The sequence below is a fragment of the Mesoplodon bidens genome (genome assembly GCF_964165515.1).
Source record: "Mesoplodon bidens genome assembly, chromosome: 3".
Classification (NCBI taxonomy): domain Eukaryota; kingdom Metazoa; phylum Chordata; class Mammalia; order Artiodactyla; family Ziphiidae; genus Mesoplodon; species Mesoplodon bidens.
In genome coordinates, this window is record NC_138178.1 from 60,654,227 (window position 1) to 60,671,862 (window position 17,636).

At 43.7% G+C, this 17,636-nt stretch overlaps 1 protein-coding gene across 1 annotated transcript in view; it reads left to right on the plus strand.

The window, feature by feature from the left end:
* Positions 1-17,636, plus strand: part of THSD4 (thrombospondin type 1 domain containing 4) — a 588,944-nt gene that overhangs the window by 272,585 nt on the left and 298,723 nt on the right. The window lies entirely within an intron of this gene.

Consider the following 17,636-nt stretch of genomic DNA (forward strand, 5'->3'; position numbering starts at 1 on the left):
TTGGATCCAAAGCTTCTTCCTTCCCTCTGCAGTGGAGGTTATGAAAAGGGCACTGCTGGATCAGTCAAGAAGCAGTTGAAGTCATCAGGGTGGCATTTTAAGGGCATGGCGTATTTTATCTTGCCTCCCACCAGCTGGGGCCAGCTTCCAAATGAAAGTTGTCTGGTGTCTTTATAGCTGAAGTTGTACTTTCAACAGGAAGTTTTTAGCCTCCTTGTATTTCTGAAGTCTGTTCCAGGAACTCCCTCCCCTGCGTTCTGCAAACATTCTGGTCTGTAGAGAATCCCTGTGGGATGCTACCCTTTGACAGAAAGCACCATGTGGTTAAAAACAGGTGCCCCAAAGGAGATGGCACCAATTCCACAGCCACATTAATTGGAGCCTGGATGTCGACCCTCCTTTCATCTATAAATGTAAGAGTGGAGGTCTGACTCTAGCAGGTAAATGACTCTTTGGAGCCCAGACTAAGATTCTATCTTAATTAACAGTTGCTGGCAGGACTGAGTTTCATCAAAGGAAGAGCTCTTTGGCTATCATGTCTGAAAGTTCCTGTTCTACTTTGAACGTAAATTGCCACTGTGTTTAGTATTAGAGCTATTTGAGTATAATTTATACGCACCCCCCCTTCCCCTTCCAGCCTTTTTCTTAATGAGGTTTTAAATAGGATACAAAATAATTTATCAAAGCAGTATGGATATTCTCGGATTGTGAATAAAGGAAGGAAAAAGTGGTCATTTGATATCTGATGCGTGTGAGGTTGTCTTCGGATGAGCAAGAAACCCCCAGAGCATTGATGCAGTACAAAAGAGGTAGGGAGTACGATGGGAAGCACGCTGAAGGCTGGGACCTATCTAGCCTCCAATTTCTTCTTGTTTGGAAAAAACTGGGTTTCACGCATCCCCTCTATCCTTACTGTCCTCAGATAATACCCAAAGGAGTTCCGTTAGTGTTTTGTGGTTTCCGGCTCAACTAGTCCCTGCTTCTAAATGCTACTGAACCTGAAATAATGCACCTTATAGCAGCCTAGGTTTTTCTTTCAGATCCTGAATCAGCTGTTCTATTTCCTGAATACAGGTGCACACTGCTGGGAGGTGGTGTAGTTTAGTGGTTAAAAACATGCCCTCTGAAGTCAGACTGCTTGGGTTCAAATCCTACCTCTTCCATGATTGACTGTGTGACCTTGTACAAGTTCTGTAAGCTCTCTGTGCCTGTACATCATTTACAACAGGAGGAGGATGGTACCTACTTCCTGCGTTGTAGTGAGGAGTCACGAGCCAATACACATAAGGTCCTCATAACAGGCACTTAGTAAAGCATGCTGGCTTTTCTTAGTATTATGTTTGCTTATGCCCACATATGTCCTGTTGTGTATGAATTTTCTATGCGAAAGTATTTGCTTTTTTTTTTTTTGCAGATTGTAGATTTGTGAGATTCACATTATGTTTTGAGGCAGTGTTCTTACACTGTAGTGTGAATCACAGGTGGATGGCAGATTCTACATTGGTAGGTCTAGGGAAGGGCCTGAGTAGTCTATTTTTTTAAACTTTAATACTGTATCTTATTTGACCTAGTATATCCAAATTATTATCATTTCAACATGTAATCAATATAAAAATTATTAGTGACACATTTTTACATTCTTTTTCATATTAATTCTTCAAAATCTGGTGTGTATTTTATTCACTTCTTTCAGTGCAACTCAGACTAGCCACGTTTCAAATGCTCAGTAGGCACATGGGAAAAGGTGCTACACCTCACGTGTAATCAGGGAAACTCACCATATTGCCCCAAATGTAAAGGTCTGACAATGACAAGTATTGGCAAGGATATGGAGGACTCTTTTTTTTTAACTTTTTATTTTATTTTGGAGTAGAGTTGAGTAGTCTGTTTTTCCATCAGGCTCCCTTGTGATGCTTATACTGCTGGTCCATAGATCATACTTTGAATAGCAAAATCTTAAGAGACACAGTGATTAAAATATAGTTCACAAAGAACCAGAAGTGTAAATATACAGTAGTGAGATGTGTTGGAAGGAAGAGGAAATGTGGTCTCTTTCCACTGGGGGAGCTTGTTTTCTTAGTGTTGCATTAAGTGCCTCTAAGCTGATGATATGAAAGGAAAACAAACACTTATAAGGACATGGGTATGGATTCGTACTAATTGATGAAAACCAGTGGTGTAGACAACACAGTTTGAAGATGATAATTGCTGAAAGACTGAGACAGACATTCCCCAGGATGTGAGTAGATGAATAGGAATTTGATGTTACAAGGACAACTTTGATATTACTTCGTAGTTGTTCTCTGTGCTGTTTGCCTGACATTCACTCACTGCTGTTGTTGGAACCACTGACTGTCACCTCCTCTTTAGAACTTCAGTTTAAATAAATCAGAAGTACATTTGCTTCCCAGGCTGAAGTTCTGTTTAGTTTGCAACTTTCAAAGGGTAAAGTGCCCTTTTCTGAATATTTGATCGGAAGCCCAGAATGCAAGTTGCTATCTCTGCCTCGCTGACCTGTGGCTGAGAGAGCTGTCACTCTCTGACAGGAGCGTCTACATCTGAAATAGCTCCAGAAAAACTCTGCTGGACCCAGAGAGTTGAAAGCAAACCCAGGCCTGCCACAAAAGTTAATGAAAAGTGACAAGCATTAAATAAGAATACGAGCTAAACCTACGCAAGAGTAGCTGAGGGAGAAGGGCGTCCTCCTGACACCAAGCCACTTCCAAGCCACCCCAGGCCCACCCAGAGCAAGCTGGAATGCTCTGTTCCAGCTCCTGGCAGAGCGCTCCCTGGCCAGCCTGTGTTTACCCTGTTGCTGGAGCTCCACTGGGGTTTTAGATCCAAGAGTTGGAAGAGAGGCTGTAAGAATGCAGAAACCCTTGAGCTCGGGGCTGGAGAACATGGGAATTCCTCGCCAGTCCCTCAGAACTGGGTAACACTTCCTTTCTTTTTTTTTTTTTTTTCTGGTACGCGGGCCTCTCACTGTTGTCGCCTCTCCCGTCGCGGAGCACAGGCTCCGGACACGCAGGCCCAGTGGCCATGGCTCACGGGCCCAGCCGCTCCGCGGCATGTGGGATCCTCCTGGACCGGGGCACGAACCCACGTCCCCTGCATCGGCAGGCGGACTCCCAACCACTGCGCCACCAAGGAAGCCCCAACACTTCCTTTTTTGACAGGGAATGAAGGATCCTAAATGTTGGCCTCAGACTAAGGACTGCATATCGATAGCCAGGCTTTGAAGGGAAAGAACTCTAGCCCTGACTTGTCCTAAATCAAGAGGGTGTATCTGAAGCCCACAGAGATTCGGCCTTCCTCACCTTAAACTCATCCCTCTAGACGTCAGATAGGAACATCTGGCCCGTCTTCAGAGAAGTCTCTGCCCTACCCAGGCATGATTGTCATTGATGGGAATGGAATAGCATTTATGTCTAATGAACAGAGAGCACAGTAACCATTTCTATCATTAAGCATCACATTAAGTGTGCTATGAGGTTTTTTTTCCTTGATCTCAGTTTCAAGCTCTGCAAAATTCTGGATTTTCATAGTTTGATAATGTACATATTTTTGCTGACAACTTAATGCAAATAGATGGAACTTTGCCTTCAAAGGTATAGCAGCCATTTGAAAGAACAGGGTCCCTTGGATAAAAACTAAAAAAAAAAAAAAAGCACAAAAAACAACCTTAGCTCCCTGGAGACCAGCCTTTCAGAAACCTCAGGCTTTCAAACTTGAATGATCCTGAAAGAGTCAGACTCACTCTAAGACCTACCCTCCCTCCCACCAGAAAAAAAATCCCTGATGGTGGAGAAACAGTCCCTGAGTAAGTGCCTTGAAATAATAGGCTGATGCAAAACCTCCATGCAGGAAGGTGTTGAAGCTAATGCACACAGCAAGGAGTTGCTTCTGAGTGTTTACCCTGTGCCAGACACTGTGATGTGTGCTGTTCATACAGAAGGATGCCTTAAGCCATTTATCTTCACAATAACTCAGTCAATATGCATTATTAGTCTCCATTTTACAGAGAACTGTTATGAAGACAAAATGAGTTGGATAATATTGGCTTTTTAGGGTGAATTGTTAATATTGGCTTTTTAGGGTGAATTGTTAATCAGAACAGAAAGAGTAATTTAAATGTGATAGGCGGAAACTCTTGTGCTTTAGGTGTCTCCCCTATTCTGATTTTATTTTCCTCACTGCGTCTTTCCAAAACAAACTGTCTTTCTAAAACACACATTAGGATATGCCTCTCTTTTGCTTAAACTCCACCTGTGGCTCCCCATTGCCTGTGGAATAAAGTCCAGGCCCTTCATCGTCTGTCTCCTGCCAGGCCTCCTGGGGCCCTGGTGCTGGCTGGGCTGGGATGTGCTGCTCCCTGAGCCAGGGGGCCTGCAGGGTTGTGCCTCCACAAGAATGAACACACTGTCTGGCAGCCTGGAGAGCCGTTCCACGTCCACTCTTGGGCCACCCAGTGGACTCGGCTCAAAAGCCACTGGCTGACCCCATTGAGCACTGTTTCTGTTCTTCTGTTCCCACTTCTTGTGATTATTTGTTCCCATCACCACTGCCTACCACCCATCCAGGCCAGGAGCAATTCCAGGCACTTTGCTTTTGAATAGGTACTTAAAATAAATGTGTAAATGAATTGAGGTACTTGGTGACTCAGTCTGTTGGATTTCAGCAAATGAAATTAGTCTTGAATCCAACACAGAGCTTTCTCTTTTGGCTGGGACGGGTAGTTGAGGGCTGATAACACAAGGACATGAAGCCCCCTTGGCTAAATCCCCAGAACCCAAGGCTTTGAAGGTCAGGGAGAATTCCTGGCACCTCCCCAGGCTCCTGTCTTGTTTTTAATTTTATTCACACTGAATTTCTTGAGTCCGGACCGAGCTAATGACAGGAAGAAGCTAAGCAAGGGTGAGAGCGCAGTCTCCCATGGTGCCTTCTGTTGAGGGAAAAGACCCCCTTCTGCCACCCACCTGCCCTCTTCATCCCTGGTCAGCCAGCACCTTCCATGCGGGGCCCACCATCCGCACCCCTCCCCGCTCGACGGGGGCTTTCATACCTCCTCTCCCAGCTGGGTCACCGCTCAGCTTCGACCAGGACACATCAGCAGACATTTTCGTATCTATTCAGTAAATTAAAGCAAGGTAACTCTTTCCACATGTTCAGAGATAAGCTCTGGACCAGCATGTTGCCGTGACTGGAAAGGGTGACCTGATGGGCGTGTGCATCTATGTGCGCCTGTGAGTTCAGGCGCCAGATTTCCTCCATCCTCTATAAACTGCTCTTGTGCTCTCCTGAACCAAACAACCCTGTTCATTTCTCTGCCCATTTGCCCTAAGTTGCTTTTTTTTTTCTCTTTTGGTTACTGGCTTTATTGTGTGGGCTTTGCTCAGAGTTCTGTTGTTACTTGAATGAAACCAAGAGAATCATTGCTTTGAGTAAAGTGTTCTTGTCTGTGCCAGACATGTGCATGAGTCAAGCCTTGAGATAGGGTGGAGAGCTTTTACTTTGCTTGAATTCTGAGCTTATGTGACACTTGGTGGGCTCCCTGTTCCATCCCCACCCCAAGCAAACCGTGTTCTAAAAGTACTTTCTGCTTGTATTAAAATGCTTATCATGTTATGTTACAGTTATTTGGACATGTGTCTGAGCTCCTAAAGCAGAGGGAGTGTTATACGTATTTGGATCCTCAGTGTTTAAGCTATTAAGATTATTCAGTAAATTGAATCAGTTTTAAAAATGTGTAAATGAACGAACCGAAGAACAAGTTAGAAATTGGCTTTCCTAACCCCTTTTCCTAAAAATGATCAAGAATAGGATTAACTAAGCATTAAAATTTTAGAGCCCAAGCCCTGCCTGATCGTTCTCAGGGCCTCTTGAAATCTTAAACAGAAACCTAAAGTGAACTTGATGAAATTTGCCTGATTCTATGTACTTCTTTTCCATGATCTATGCTTTTTCTCATTTTCAAGCATTGGGACCACTACCTAACAAAACTCAGTTTGGATTTCTTAATATGTACTTATGAATTATTAACTAATCATTAATCAATAACCCAAGCAATACACATAATTAACTCAACAAATAGTCTTAACTGCTCCCAGCCATACACTGGGCTAGGCATTGGAGATAAAAAAATGGGAGAGATTAACAAGGTTCCTACCCACATTGAGCTTAATTTAATGGAGAAAGTAACAAAAAGTCCGTTAACAAACAAAAGAATGACAAATTTTGATGAGCACTTTGAAGTTAATGGGGAACTGAAATAGTGAACAGTGGTTAGAGCACATGTTAGATGGGGTGTCAGGGGAAGGTCTCCGAGGTGAGCAGGGGTCGGGAGAACAAGTGGAGCTGCACTACCGGCCATGCAGGTCCAGGGACTGGAGAAAATGTGTGCCAGGTCTCCAGGCAGGACCCAGTACATATGCGGTACTCAGGAGCTGAGAGATACCAAGGTGATCATTTTGCGTTTTCTTCTGCTCTCTGCCCTTGGGTGAGTCTGGTCTCCCCCTGATGGTGCCATTCTTCTTTCCTCCAAGATACTCACACATCTTCCTGGGTGCATGCTGGCTTTAGCAGTAGAAAGCCCTCCATTGGGTCATTCTCTAAGCCGAGAAAGATTGCCCTGGAAACTGGATGATATAATGGGTCGAGAACAGGTTTGGGGGTCAGCCAGGATCTCTAATGTCAAAACAGATGAGAGAGGGTTTGCTTAGGTAAGATTGGGGTAGGATGTCCGGAACCTCCAACCTGCCCTTCCTGGTGGTCTGTCCTATACCACAGTGTCAGAAGAGAGAGAATTTTAGGGTTCCTTTCCCCTGGTCTTCTGAAGGAAGGGGCAGCCTTCCGCCAAAGGGGACTTAAAGAGCTATTCTATCCAAATTGGCAGGAGTGCTGACAGGCACTTGTAACTGAGAAATGAGAGGAAGCTTCAGCAAAGTCCCCTGGGCCAGACAAATAGTCCACCTTTGCCCCAGACCATCTCTATTCCTGCCCTGAACCAAACACAGGCTAGAAGCACTGCCTGAGTATGACCTGTTATGATACAGACGCTACAGAGTTATACAGCGCTCATTGTATATAAGCTCATCTGCAGATACTTTTCCACAAGGCACGTAATAAAAATTTTAGGGATGCAGAAAACTGTATTGCATATGGAAACCCCAAGGCAGTGTCTGTTCAGACTAACAAAGCCAAGGAAAGCAGTCCCCCCGCCCCTTTCCCTTTGGCCCCTGTGCACATTCTTGCTGAGTCAGCTCATGTTCTTAACTGATGATATTGACAGAGGATCAGACTTTAAAAAAAAAAAAAACGGGGCTTCCCTGGTGGCGCAGTGGTTGAGAGTCCTCCTGCCGATGCAGGGGACACGGGTTCGTGTCCCGGTACGGGAAGATTCCACATGCCATGGAGCGGCTGGGCCCGTGAGCCGTGGCCGCTGAGCCTGCGCATCCAGAGCCTGTGCTCCGCAACGAGAGAGGCCACAACAGTGAGAGGCCCGCGTACCGCAAAAAAAAAAACACAAAAAAACAAAAAACCAAGTAGGCTGCTTAGCCTGACGATGACTTTGGTAGAGTCTGAAAGCCCACCACCCTGACACCAAGTTTGGGCATCTTTTTATACGTCAGGTCAAACCAAGTAGTGAGTAGCACTGCTAGTGTGTTAGAAAAGCTTCAGAAAAGTATCCTGAGGTGTTGTGCATCTAGGTAGAAATAGATATTTGAGGGCAACAGTGCCAGAGGAAACACATTTCTTATTTTGTATTTGTAATAGATAATAATACATTACATGACTCCAGTATCAAAAAATGTGATTCCCTGTCTCCATCCACCCAGTTTCCCATTCCCCAACAGGAAGTAACCACTCTCTGATAGTTCCTTTTTTAAGGCAGATGCTTTCATGCACTTACCAGCCCATTCGTATTATATTATTTTCCCTTCTTCTTGGCAAATATGGTCTGGACCTTGCTTTTCTCTTTTCTTTTAAAAATTATTTATTTATTTATTTATTTGTTATTTTATTGAAGTATAGTTGATTTACAGTGTTGTGTTAGTTTCTACTGTACAGCAAAGCGATTCGGTTATACATATATATATATTCTTTTTTAAATTGGAGTGTAATTGCTTTACAGTGCTGTGTTAGTTTCTGCTGTACAACAAAGTGAACCAGCTATATGTATACATATATCCCCTCCCTCTTGGACCTCCCTCCCACCCCACGCCCCCATCCCACCCATCTAGGTCATCACAGAGCACCGAGCTGAGCTCCCTGTGCTACACCGCAGGTTCCCACTAGCTATATCCGTTATGGTTTATCACAGGATATGAATATAATTCCCTGTGCTCTACAGTAGGACTTGTTGTTTATCCTTTCTCTATATAGTAGTTTGCATCTGCTAATCCCAAACTCCCAATCCATCCCTCCCTCACCCCCCTCCCCCTCGGCTACCACATGGACCTTGCTTTTCTTACTTAACATATGTTGGAGAACTTTCCATTTTAATATCTAAAGCACAGCCCCCTTCATTCGACAGTGGCATGGTACTGCACTATATGAACTAACCGTAATTTATTTAACCGTGATGCATGTTCAGGTCGTATCCAATCTTTCACCATTACCAGCAGTGCTGCAATGAATGCTCCCGTGAGTGATTCATTTTATGTTTGCCTGTATCTGTAGGATAAAGTCTTAGAAGTGAGTCAAGAGTCCATATGTATTTGTGATTTTAATGCCCAGTGGGTGGCAAATTGCTCTCCAGAGTAGTTGAAACAACTAACCCTTGGACCAGCAATGTCTGAGGGTAGTGTGTTGTCCAACATTTGGATTTTTGCCAATCTGAGAAGTGAAAAATTGTATCTCGGGTAGTTTTCATTTGCTTCTATTTTGAGTGAGGTTGTGCATCTTTTCATATGTTTAAGATCCCTTCAGGCCTTGGAGTAGGATGCCTGAGGTGCCTTGGATGCAGAATTTAAGGAGGCGCTGAATAAAATGAAATTCTCAGGGTCTCCTTAAATGTTGTCCCTTAGGCACCTCACCTGTCCCACTCCAGTCCCAGCCCTGCACTGCACCTTGATCTCCTGACCTGGGAACCATTTATATTCCTCTCCTGTGATCTGTTTTTCTATTGGGTTATTGATCATTCTCTTCATTTGTAGGATCTTTTCATACATGAAAGAATTTTTTATGATGTAAATTGCAAGGCTTTTTTCTTCAAATAGCCTTTTGACTTATGCCTTTGCTCATGCAGTTTTATTTATTTTTTTGCCAGGCAGAAGTTTTACATTTTTTAAATGGTGAATTTAGTAACTTTCTCTTGTCTGATTCTAGATTTTGTGTCATGGAAAGTCTTTCTACACTTTGAAGTTAAAAAATTTCTTCTGTGTCTTCTTTCAGTAATTTATAACTGTATGCTTTTACATTTTTACATTTCATATTAATCCATTTGGAATTTATTCTAGTGTATCATATGAGGTATGGATTCAATTTTACTTTGTTTCAGATGGCTACACAGTTATGCCTTTATCATGATTAAATAAATCTTTCCCCCACTATTTTGGAGTTCCCTCTTTATTACCGTATGTATGTATGCATGCATGCATGTATATATGTAGATACGTATTTTGGGCTTTCTGGTGTATTCCATTAGTCTGTTATGTCTATTCATAAATGAATACCAGAATGTACACTTTGAAAGAGAAATAAAATGGACTGGCATTTAAACTTATGAAAGGTAAGTTTGCTGTTTGCTTGGAGCTAATGCACTTATGGCCTTCAAATGGAAACATTTGTTTATCACTTGGAAAAGCCATCTGCATTTAGGGGCCTTAGTAAGCCTTCATATTTACAATACATTTTTACTTGATTGAAAAACGTATGTTCCGTGACTTTTAGTACTGGAATAGCAGAAGTTACAATCATGAAAAGTACTCCAGATGGCAAAACCATGGCAAAAATAAAAAATAAAAAAGGAATTAGATTTATTAAGATTCATTGAAAAGCATAGAATAAAAGTTCTAGCAGCTACTTGCTTTTAAAATAAACTGGATTTGACAGGGAAAAAATGCTGTCCCTAAGAGCAACTCAGCTCTTGGGGTCCCATCTTCTGTCATTCAATAAATAAGAATATCTTCTACAAATTTTATTTAATATGTTTATGGATCCTATCAATTTCTGAAAGTTTAACAACTCATCTCCTGATGGTTAGAAATTTACTATTTTTCCTGTGTTTTATTTTCAGCATAATGCTAGTAGTTGTAGCAATTAATACCTGGTCTCCTAACCAAATCCTGAGAGGGTGCCAGGAGAAAAGATTCTTTCTTGCCCTACCGCCAAAATCACTCAAATTGGACTAAGGAAGGAAGATTAGTAGTGGCCCATGATTGTCAAGGGACTGAATATAATCATGTGAGTTAAAGGACCTTGGATTCAAATTTCGGTTTCCAGATACCAGCCTTGTTTTCTCAAAACTGTACTTGACAAAACCTCAAAGTATGTTTGTCTCCCTTATGAGAGCTATGATGAGCTTTTCCTGGGTGAAAGATTTTTGTATGCTTTGGGTTTCAAATCACTTTCTAAAAGCCCAATCTAAAGACCTCACACATGCAATGGGAGGTTTCAATTCCTGGTCTTCCAGTGGTGCCTGATATGATTTTATTATTATTTCTCACTTGGGGAAAAATAGACTTTTTTTTTAAGCCCCTCAAAGTGAGCCTAGAGAACATGCAGTATTGTTAATGAAAGTCTGTCTTATTGCTGTGTTCCAGTTTTTATAGATTAAGTAGCACAATACCACGTAAATGTGACTTTAATAATTCTTGGTGATGACTTTTTCCCTGGTACTACTTTATGAAGGGTGGTTGTGTAGAACCGGTTAACAGTGACATCTAGTGTCCGGTGTTGAAATTACATGTCTTTTTGGGAAGCGTGGAATTTGTAGCAACATGGATGGATTTAGAGATTAGCATGCTAAGTGAAGTAAATCAGAAAGAGAAAGACAAATACCATGTGATATCATTCATATGTGGAATCTAAAATATGACACAAATGAACCTATTTAGGAAACAGAAACAGACTCACAGACATAGAGAACAGACTTGTGGTTGGCAAGGCGGGGTGGGTGGGAGAGAGATGGATTGGGAGCTTGGGGTTAACAGATGCAAATTATTATGTATGGAAAGGATGGGCAACAAGGTACTACTATATAGCACACTGGATAGCATTCAGTGTCCTGCGATGCACCATAATGGAAAAGAATATAAAAAAGAATATATATATATATATATATATATATATATATATATATATATGACTGAATCACTTTGCTGTGCAGTAGAAATTAACACAACATTGTAAATCAACTATACTTCAATTAAAAAAAGAAATTTTGGTGGAATTGATGAACAGGAGAGGGAGAGGAGAGAAGCGGAACACAGGGAGAACACAAGTGTAGCAACTTGGTCACTGAATCTAGGGGAAGGGCGTGTGGATGTTAATGGAACTCTTCTTGCAACTTTTTCTTTAGGTTTGTAATCCTTCAAAATACAAAATGGAGGAGGGAAAAATGAAAGATTTGCCCTGTTTTCATTTTTGCATTCAAAGCATTTCTTTTGGGGGAGACAGGACCCATCTTCTGTGTGTTTCCCCCTTCCTCACCTGGCCTCCCTGGGCTGCTCTGGCTGCTCATAAATACTTTTTGTGTCCAAAGGGAAAAGCTGTCCTCTGCCCACAAGTCTCTACCTGACTTGGCTCTGGTCAACTGGGGTTCCACCTGTAATTAAGAGAAAAACAGTTTCCTCTCTTTCTAGATATAAACACTTAATGTTGCTTGGAAGCCACAACATATTTAGGAATTGGGGATGAGGAGGAATAACGTTAAATTTTGCAAAGAGGAAGCGTTGAAACAACCCCGTAAAAATGCTTGTTCATTTCAGAAGCAAGCAAACAACAAAACTGTACGTTTTCACTTCTGGCTCCCCCTGCTGGGCATTTGCAAAACTGCGGCATCCCAGATCACTGGTAAATTCCTTGTGCCGTACTTTTGAAAGGCATGAAAGGTGCCACGTTCAAAGCTATATCCCATCCCATTCCCTTCTGCAGCAAACATTGCTTGAATCTTTAAGCTCTGTACTGAATTAAAGCAGAATGGGCAAATCTCATTTCAAAACGAAAACCGCCTAGCAAACGCTCAAGTGCTTTTTTTTTTTTTTTTTTTTTTTTTGCGGTACGCGGGCCTCTCACTGTTGTGGCCTCTCCCGTTGCGGAGCACAGGCTCCGGACGCGCAGGCTCAGCGGCCACGGCTCACGGGCCCAGCCGCTCCGCAGCATGTGGGATCTTCCCGGACCGGGGCACGAACCCGTGTCCCCTGCCTCGGCAGGCGGACTCTCAACCACTGCGCCACCAGGGAAGCCCAAGTGCTTTTTTTTTTAATATAAATTTATTTATTTATTTTTGGTTGTATTGGGTCTGTTGTTGGGTCTTCGTTGCTGCGCGCAGGCTTTCCCCAGTTGCGGCGAGTGGGGTCTACTCTTCATTGCAGTGTGCGGGCCTCTCATTGCGGTGGCCTCTCTTGTTGCAGAGCTTGGGCTCTAAGTGCGTGGGCTCCAGTAGTTGTGGCACTCAGGCTTAGTAGTTGTGGCTCACGGGCTCTAGAGCGCAGGTTCAGTAATTGTGGCGCACGGGCTTAGTTGCTCCGCAGCATGTGGGATCTTCCCGGACTAGGGCTCAAACCCATTTCCCCTGCATTGGCAGGCAGATTCTCAACCACTGCGCCACCAGGGAAGTCCCTCTTCAAGTGCTTCTATTTTATTTTTTAGAAGAAAGGGCCTGAGGCCAATCCTAGAAGTAAAGACTGTCACACATCCCTTCTGTTACATGGGTTGCTTGAAGAAGATCAGATGCTTTTTCTTAATTGAAAATCTGCCTCTCCTAAGGCTGAGAGTACTTTCTGAGATAACAGACCTTTAGTCAACAATTTTTTTTAATTCCTAAGAAATAGAATTTTCCAGCAATGGCGTGGCCTTTTCATGTGGTATACTGCCTTCCACATCAAAAATGGTGTGAATGCCTGTTAAATGTTTGGTAAACGGGGCAGGGGGGTGGGCAGGCAGGCACATAGAAAGATGCACAGGCAGAGCATGGACCAACTGATGCACTGGTGCTGGAGAACGGATGTCTAAATTGAGTGCAGACTTTCCATCTAAGATATTGCAAATCCACCATTCTAAAGTTTAAATGGAGAGTTTAAAGCACTGAATCAATCTGAAGTGTCTTAGACTGATACCACCTCTTCTGTGACCACAAGTGACGTTCCTAACTTGTCTAGTCTTACCAATTTAATTGTTGGTCAGAAGACAGAAATTTACCAAGAGAATCAATGTGTCCTCTGTAGCTAGGCCTCTTTTTGGAGCTCCAGACTCATACTAATTCACTATTAATGCATTTCCACCTGGAAATGTTCAACTTGATCAAATCTGAACTCATTATGTTTCCCTCCCTCCTTGTTCATGTTCATGTTTCTGATTTTGGCAAGTGGCGCCTCCATTCTACTGGTTTCCCAAGCCAGACCAGCTGGATGCCTTCCTCATTCTTGCCTCCCCACTTGGTCACCAAGTTCTGTCCATTCTACATCCTTGAAGTCTCCTGTGTCTGCCCCTTTCTTGCCTTCTTGAAGCCATTGCTTCATTTCAGGTCTTCAATCATTTGGACCATTGCAGGGGTCTCCGAACTGGTCTTCCTGCCTCTTTCTTGTTTTCTTTCATGGAAGTTGAGCTTTCACTTTGCTGCCAGAGGGATTTTAAAATGTAAATAAGAGTAAATTTACTCTCTTTCTTCTGTGCCCATGATCCCCACCCCTATTGTCCACAGACAAAGTCCAGACTCCTAGCATGGCATTCAGTATGCACCATGATGTAGTCCCCGCCTACCTCTCCACTCAGAAAGCACTTACCCCAGCCATACGAAACCAGGTACAGCTCTCTGAATAGGCCATGCCTCTGTTTTATGCTTTGCCCCTCCTTCTGCCTGGAGTGTCTCTTCTTCCGCCTGGAGTGTCTCTTCTTCCCTATACAAATGGCAAATAGCCGTAGACCAGACGAGACTCAGTTTAAGAGTCATTACCTCTATAACACTGTTACTCTTGGTCCCAGGAGAGGATGGATGCCTCTCCCAGTTGTGCTCCAAATAGACTTCTATCAAGACACCTGTAATTCACTGTTGCCTTTTTGACTTACACATCTGCCTCTCCATGGATGCCCAGAAACACCTTGAACCAGCGACCAACCTTGTCTTTCTCATCTTTAATCCTCCATTGATTAGCACAGTGAGTTAGCACATGGTACTTTGTTCAACCAGCCATGAGATTTTTCAACACTGTTCATTTAGAGATACTGGATTATATGATCTATGCATTCTTCACTGGGTCTTACCTGGGTATCTCCTGACCTCACAATCACATTTACAGCAGGACCCGCAGTGTCCATGTTCCACTTGATCAGCAGGGGGTTCTCTCTTTTCTCAGATGATCCTCCCAGTCATTTCAATGGTGCTGTCCAGTAGGCAGCTGGATATCCAAGCCTGAGGTTCAAGGATTGGTCGGGATCCTTGTTCTGGCTGACTGGAAAGAAGTGATGGTTTAGTTTTCGGACTAAAAGCCTCAGAAAGTTCTTTTCAAGGTTACAGGATTCAAATGTTACCCATGAAAGTGCATGGGCTCTTTATGATTTTGTGCTTTTCTTGTACATAACAACATGAAGCATGGGGGAAGTTTGGCTGAGTTCAGTCTTGGAAACGAGTCCCTACTTTACCCCCTTTAGCAACTACATTCAGGATGGCTCCACCTAGATGCCCAACAAGGACCTCAAACCTCAGGATAATTAAAATGGAATGTTTCTTATCTTTCCCCCCAAAGGAAATAACCTTACCATCATAGATGCTCTCTCCTGTATCTCCATGAGTAGCATCCAACTAGTTATCCAGGCCAGAAATATGAATGTCATCCTCAATTCCTTTTTCCTTCCCCCCACCACGTCCAGTGGTGATCCAGGTCCCAAGAAAACTGCCCCAGTAAGTTTCTGTACTTTGCTCCCTTTCTTCAAGTCTTCATCATCGCTGGTGTAGGTAAGTGAAGCAACCACTGTCATGATCTTCCCGTCTCTGGCATTGCCTCTCCTTATACAGAATTACCAGTGTCATCTGCTGAAAAATTTCAGTAGTTCTTTCAGGGTCTTTAGGTCTCTGCTTAATTGTGCAGTGTCATTTCATCACACTACTCTTTCACCTTAGACGTGGGTAATACTAATACTTCTAGATCTTAAAACAGGTCATCTTCTGTCATATCTCTCGTTTCTTTAGTACACGCTGCTGCTTCTGTCTAGAATGCCTTCGTAGCAGGATGTTTTTGGCTGCAGGTAGCAAAAAATCCAGTCCAAAAGACTTAAACACTAAGAGGATCTATTAACTCACATAGCATAGACCTGGGTACCTTGTGGTTCTAGGCTTGATGAAGATGGCTAGTCGGTGATGCCACTGAGAACAAGGTTCCCTTCACCTTTCCACTCTGCCAAACTCTGTGTGGCCTCCTCAGGGTTACTTCCCTCATTTTCAGGACATCTGCCATGCATCTAAGCATCGCGGGCAGACATGAGGTCCAGCAGAAGAAAGAAGAGTCCATCCTTTCTTCTTCTTCGAAGAGTGAATAAAGCTTTTCTAGACACCCTCACAGCAGAATTTGCCTCCTGTCTCATTAGAACCGAGAGTGTCATGCCCCTCCTAAACCAATCACCAGCAAAGGGATTTAACAAAGTCACAAACGGGAGAGAAAGGGAGGGAGGGAGGGAGAGAGGGAGAGACGGAAAGACATTGGAATGAAAGCCAAGGCATGTCAGCGTGGAGGAAGGGAAAACACCTGTTGGGTTGGCAAACAACTGTGTCTGCTGTAGCCCTCTTTCCCCTTCTTTAGCAGGTTAATTTTACCAGGCTAATTCTGAATACTCAACTAAGGAGTCTCCTTGCGGGGACGTTTCTCTGACCACCTCCCTTCCTTCCAGTGCCTTCTGATGAGCTACACTGCCATAGAACCTATCCCACCAGACCACAAGTGCCTCGTGGTTAATTAGTACCTGGCATAGTTACTGTTACGTGGTTACAGGCATGTGCTCTAATATTTGTTGAGTAAGAAAATGAATGGCAAAACCTGAGTTGTTGTGTCAGTTAGGAATGACTTTCTGCTTATAACAGAAATCCAACAATAGTGATTTAACCAAAGAAAGGTGTGTTTTTCCCACGGAACAACAACTCCAGAGGAAGAGGCCCTAGGCTAATGAAGATGCTCTTGTCAAGGACCGAGACACCTTCTGGCGCCTTCGCATGTGACCACATGTCCTCACGAGCACCAGGTGACCATTCTTCCCCACCGAGTTCCACGTTCCAGGCAAGAAGAAGGGCTGAGGGTGCTTGTCAGCCAAGTCTGTGTCTTTTCCTCAAACAATAGCTTTCTCAGCAGCAACATCTAGTTGACTTCTGGTTACATCCCATTAGCTAAACCTGGATCTGGTCTTCCAGGGACGTTGCCAACATTGCCAACCCATTGTCAGGGGTCTGTTAGGAAGACGGAGAGGTGGGAGAATGTGCATGTGCTTAGGTAGTGCCTGCCTTAGTCACCTCCAAAGGGTCTCAAGATAATTTATTCTTTACTTATTGTCCCACCTGCCAGCTTGAAACAAAATAGCAGCCATTCAAAGCAGTCACACAGAAGTACCGTGTTATATCCTGGAAATGGGCCTTGTAAGAATGGTTTATATCACACTCTTCAACAGCCTCATTGAGAGTATTGAGAAGATATGTGGAGAGAACCGAGGCCCAGAAAGATGTCGTTTGCCCAAGTTTGATGAGAAATTAGGTGGTAGAGGTTGTTTGGGAGTAACCTATCCTTATCTCCCTTAACGTGCTGGGCATGTAGTGATTTCAGCGCATATGATCCTGTGGTAATGGAAATTAAATTTATTAACTTCTTTTTCCAGTCTTACATGACAAAGTCTTCAAAAGCAGAAAGTGTATCTGTATGATTTTCTAGGTATCATGCCCAGTATTGAGTCATGTAATGAGGATCTTCATGTAGTCCTTGCTTCCTGCTCTCTCTGCAAGGGCTCCTAGAAAGATCTATGAAAGAACAGTGCAGGACCGACTGTGGCCTGCAGTTACCTCCATTCACACCTAGGTGGCACTCAGACATTGATCGGGAAACGGATGACTGATAATAGTAACCGCCTGGTAGGAACTGACAGACTCTTGGATCAAAGTGGTGAAAAGTTAAATGCAGGGCCTCCCTGGTGGCGCAGTGGTTGAGAGTCCGCCTGCCGATGCAGGGGACACGGGTTCGTGCCCCTATCCCGGAAGATCCCACATGCCGCGCAGCGGCTGGGCCCGCGAGCCATGGCCGCGGAGCCTGTGTGTCCGGAGCCTGTGCTCCGCAACGGGAGAGGCCACAGCAGTGAGAGGCCCGCGTACAGCAAAAAAAAAAAAAAAAAAAGTTAAATGTAGGTGGCTTTCAGGCACGGCTGGGTGAATGGATTGGTTAGAGGAGAGGTGGTGAAAACTGGGGCCTGGCTGTAAACACGTTTGATGATTACATAGAACTCTC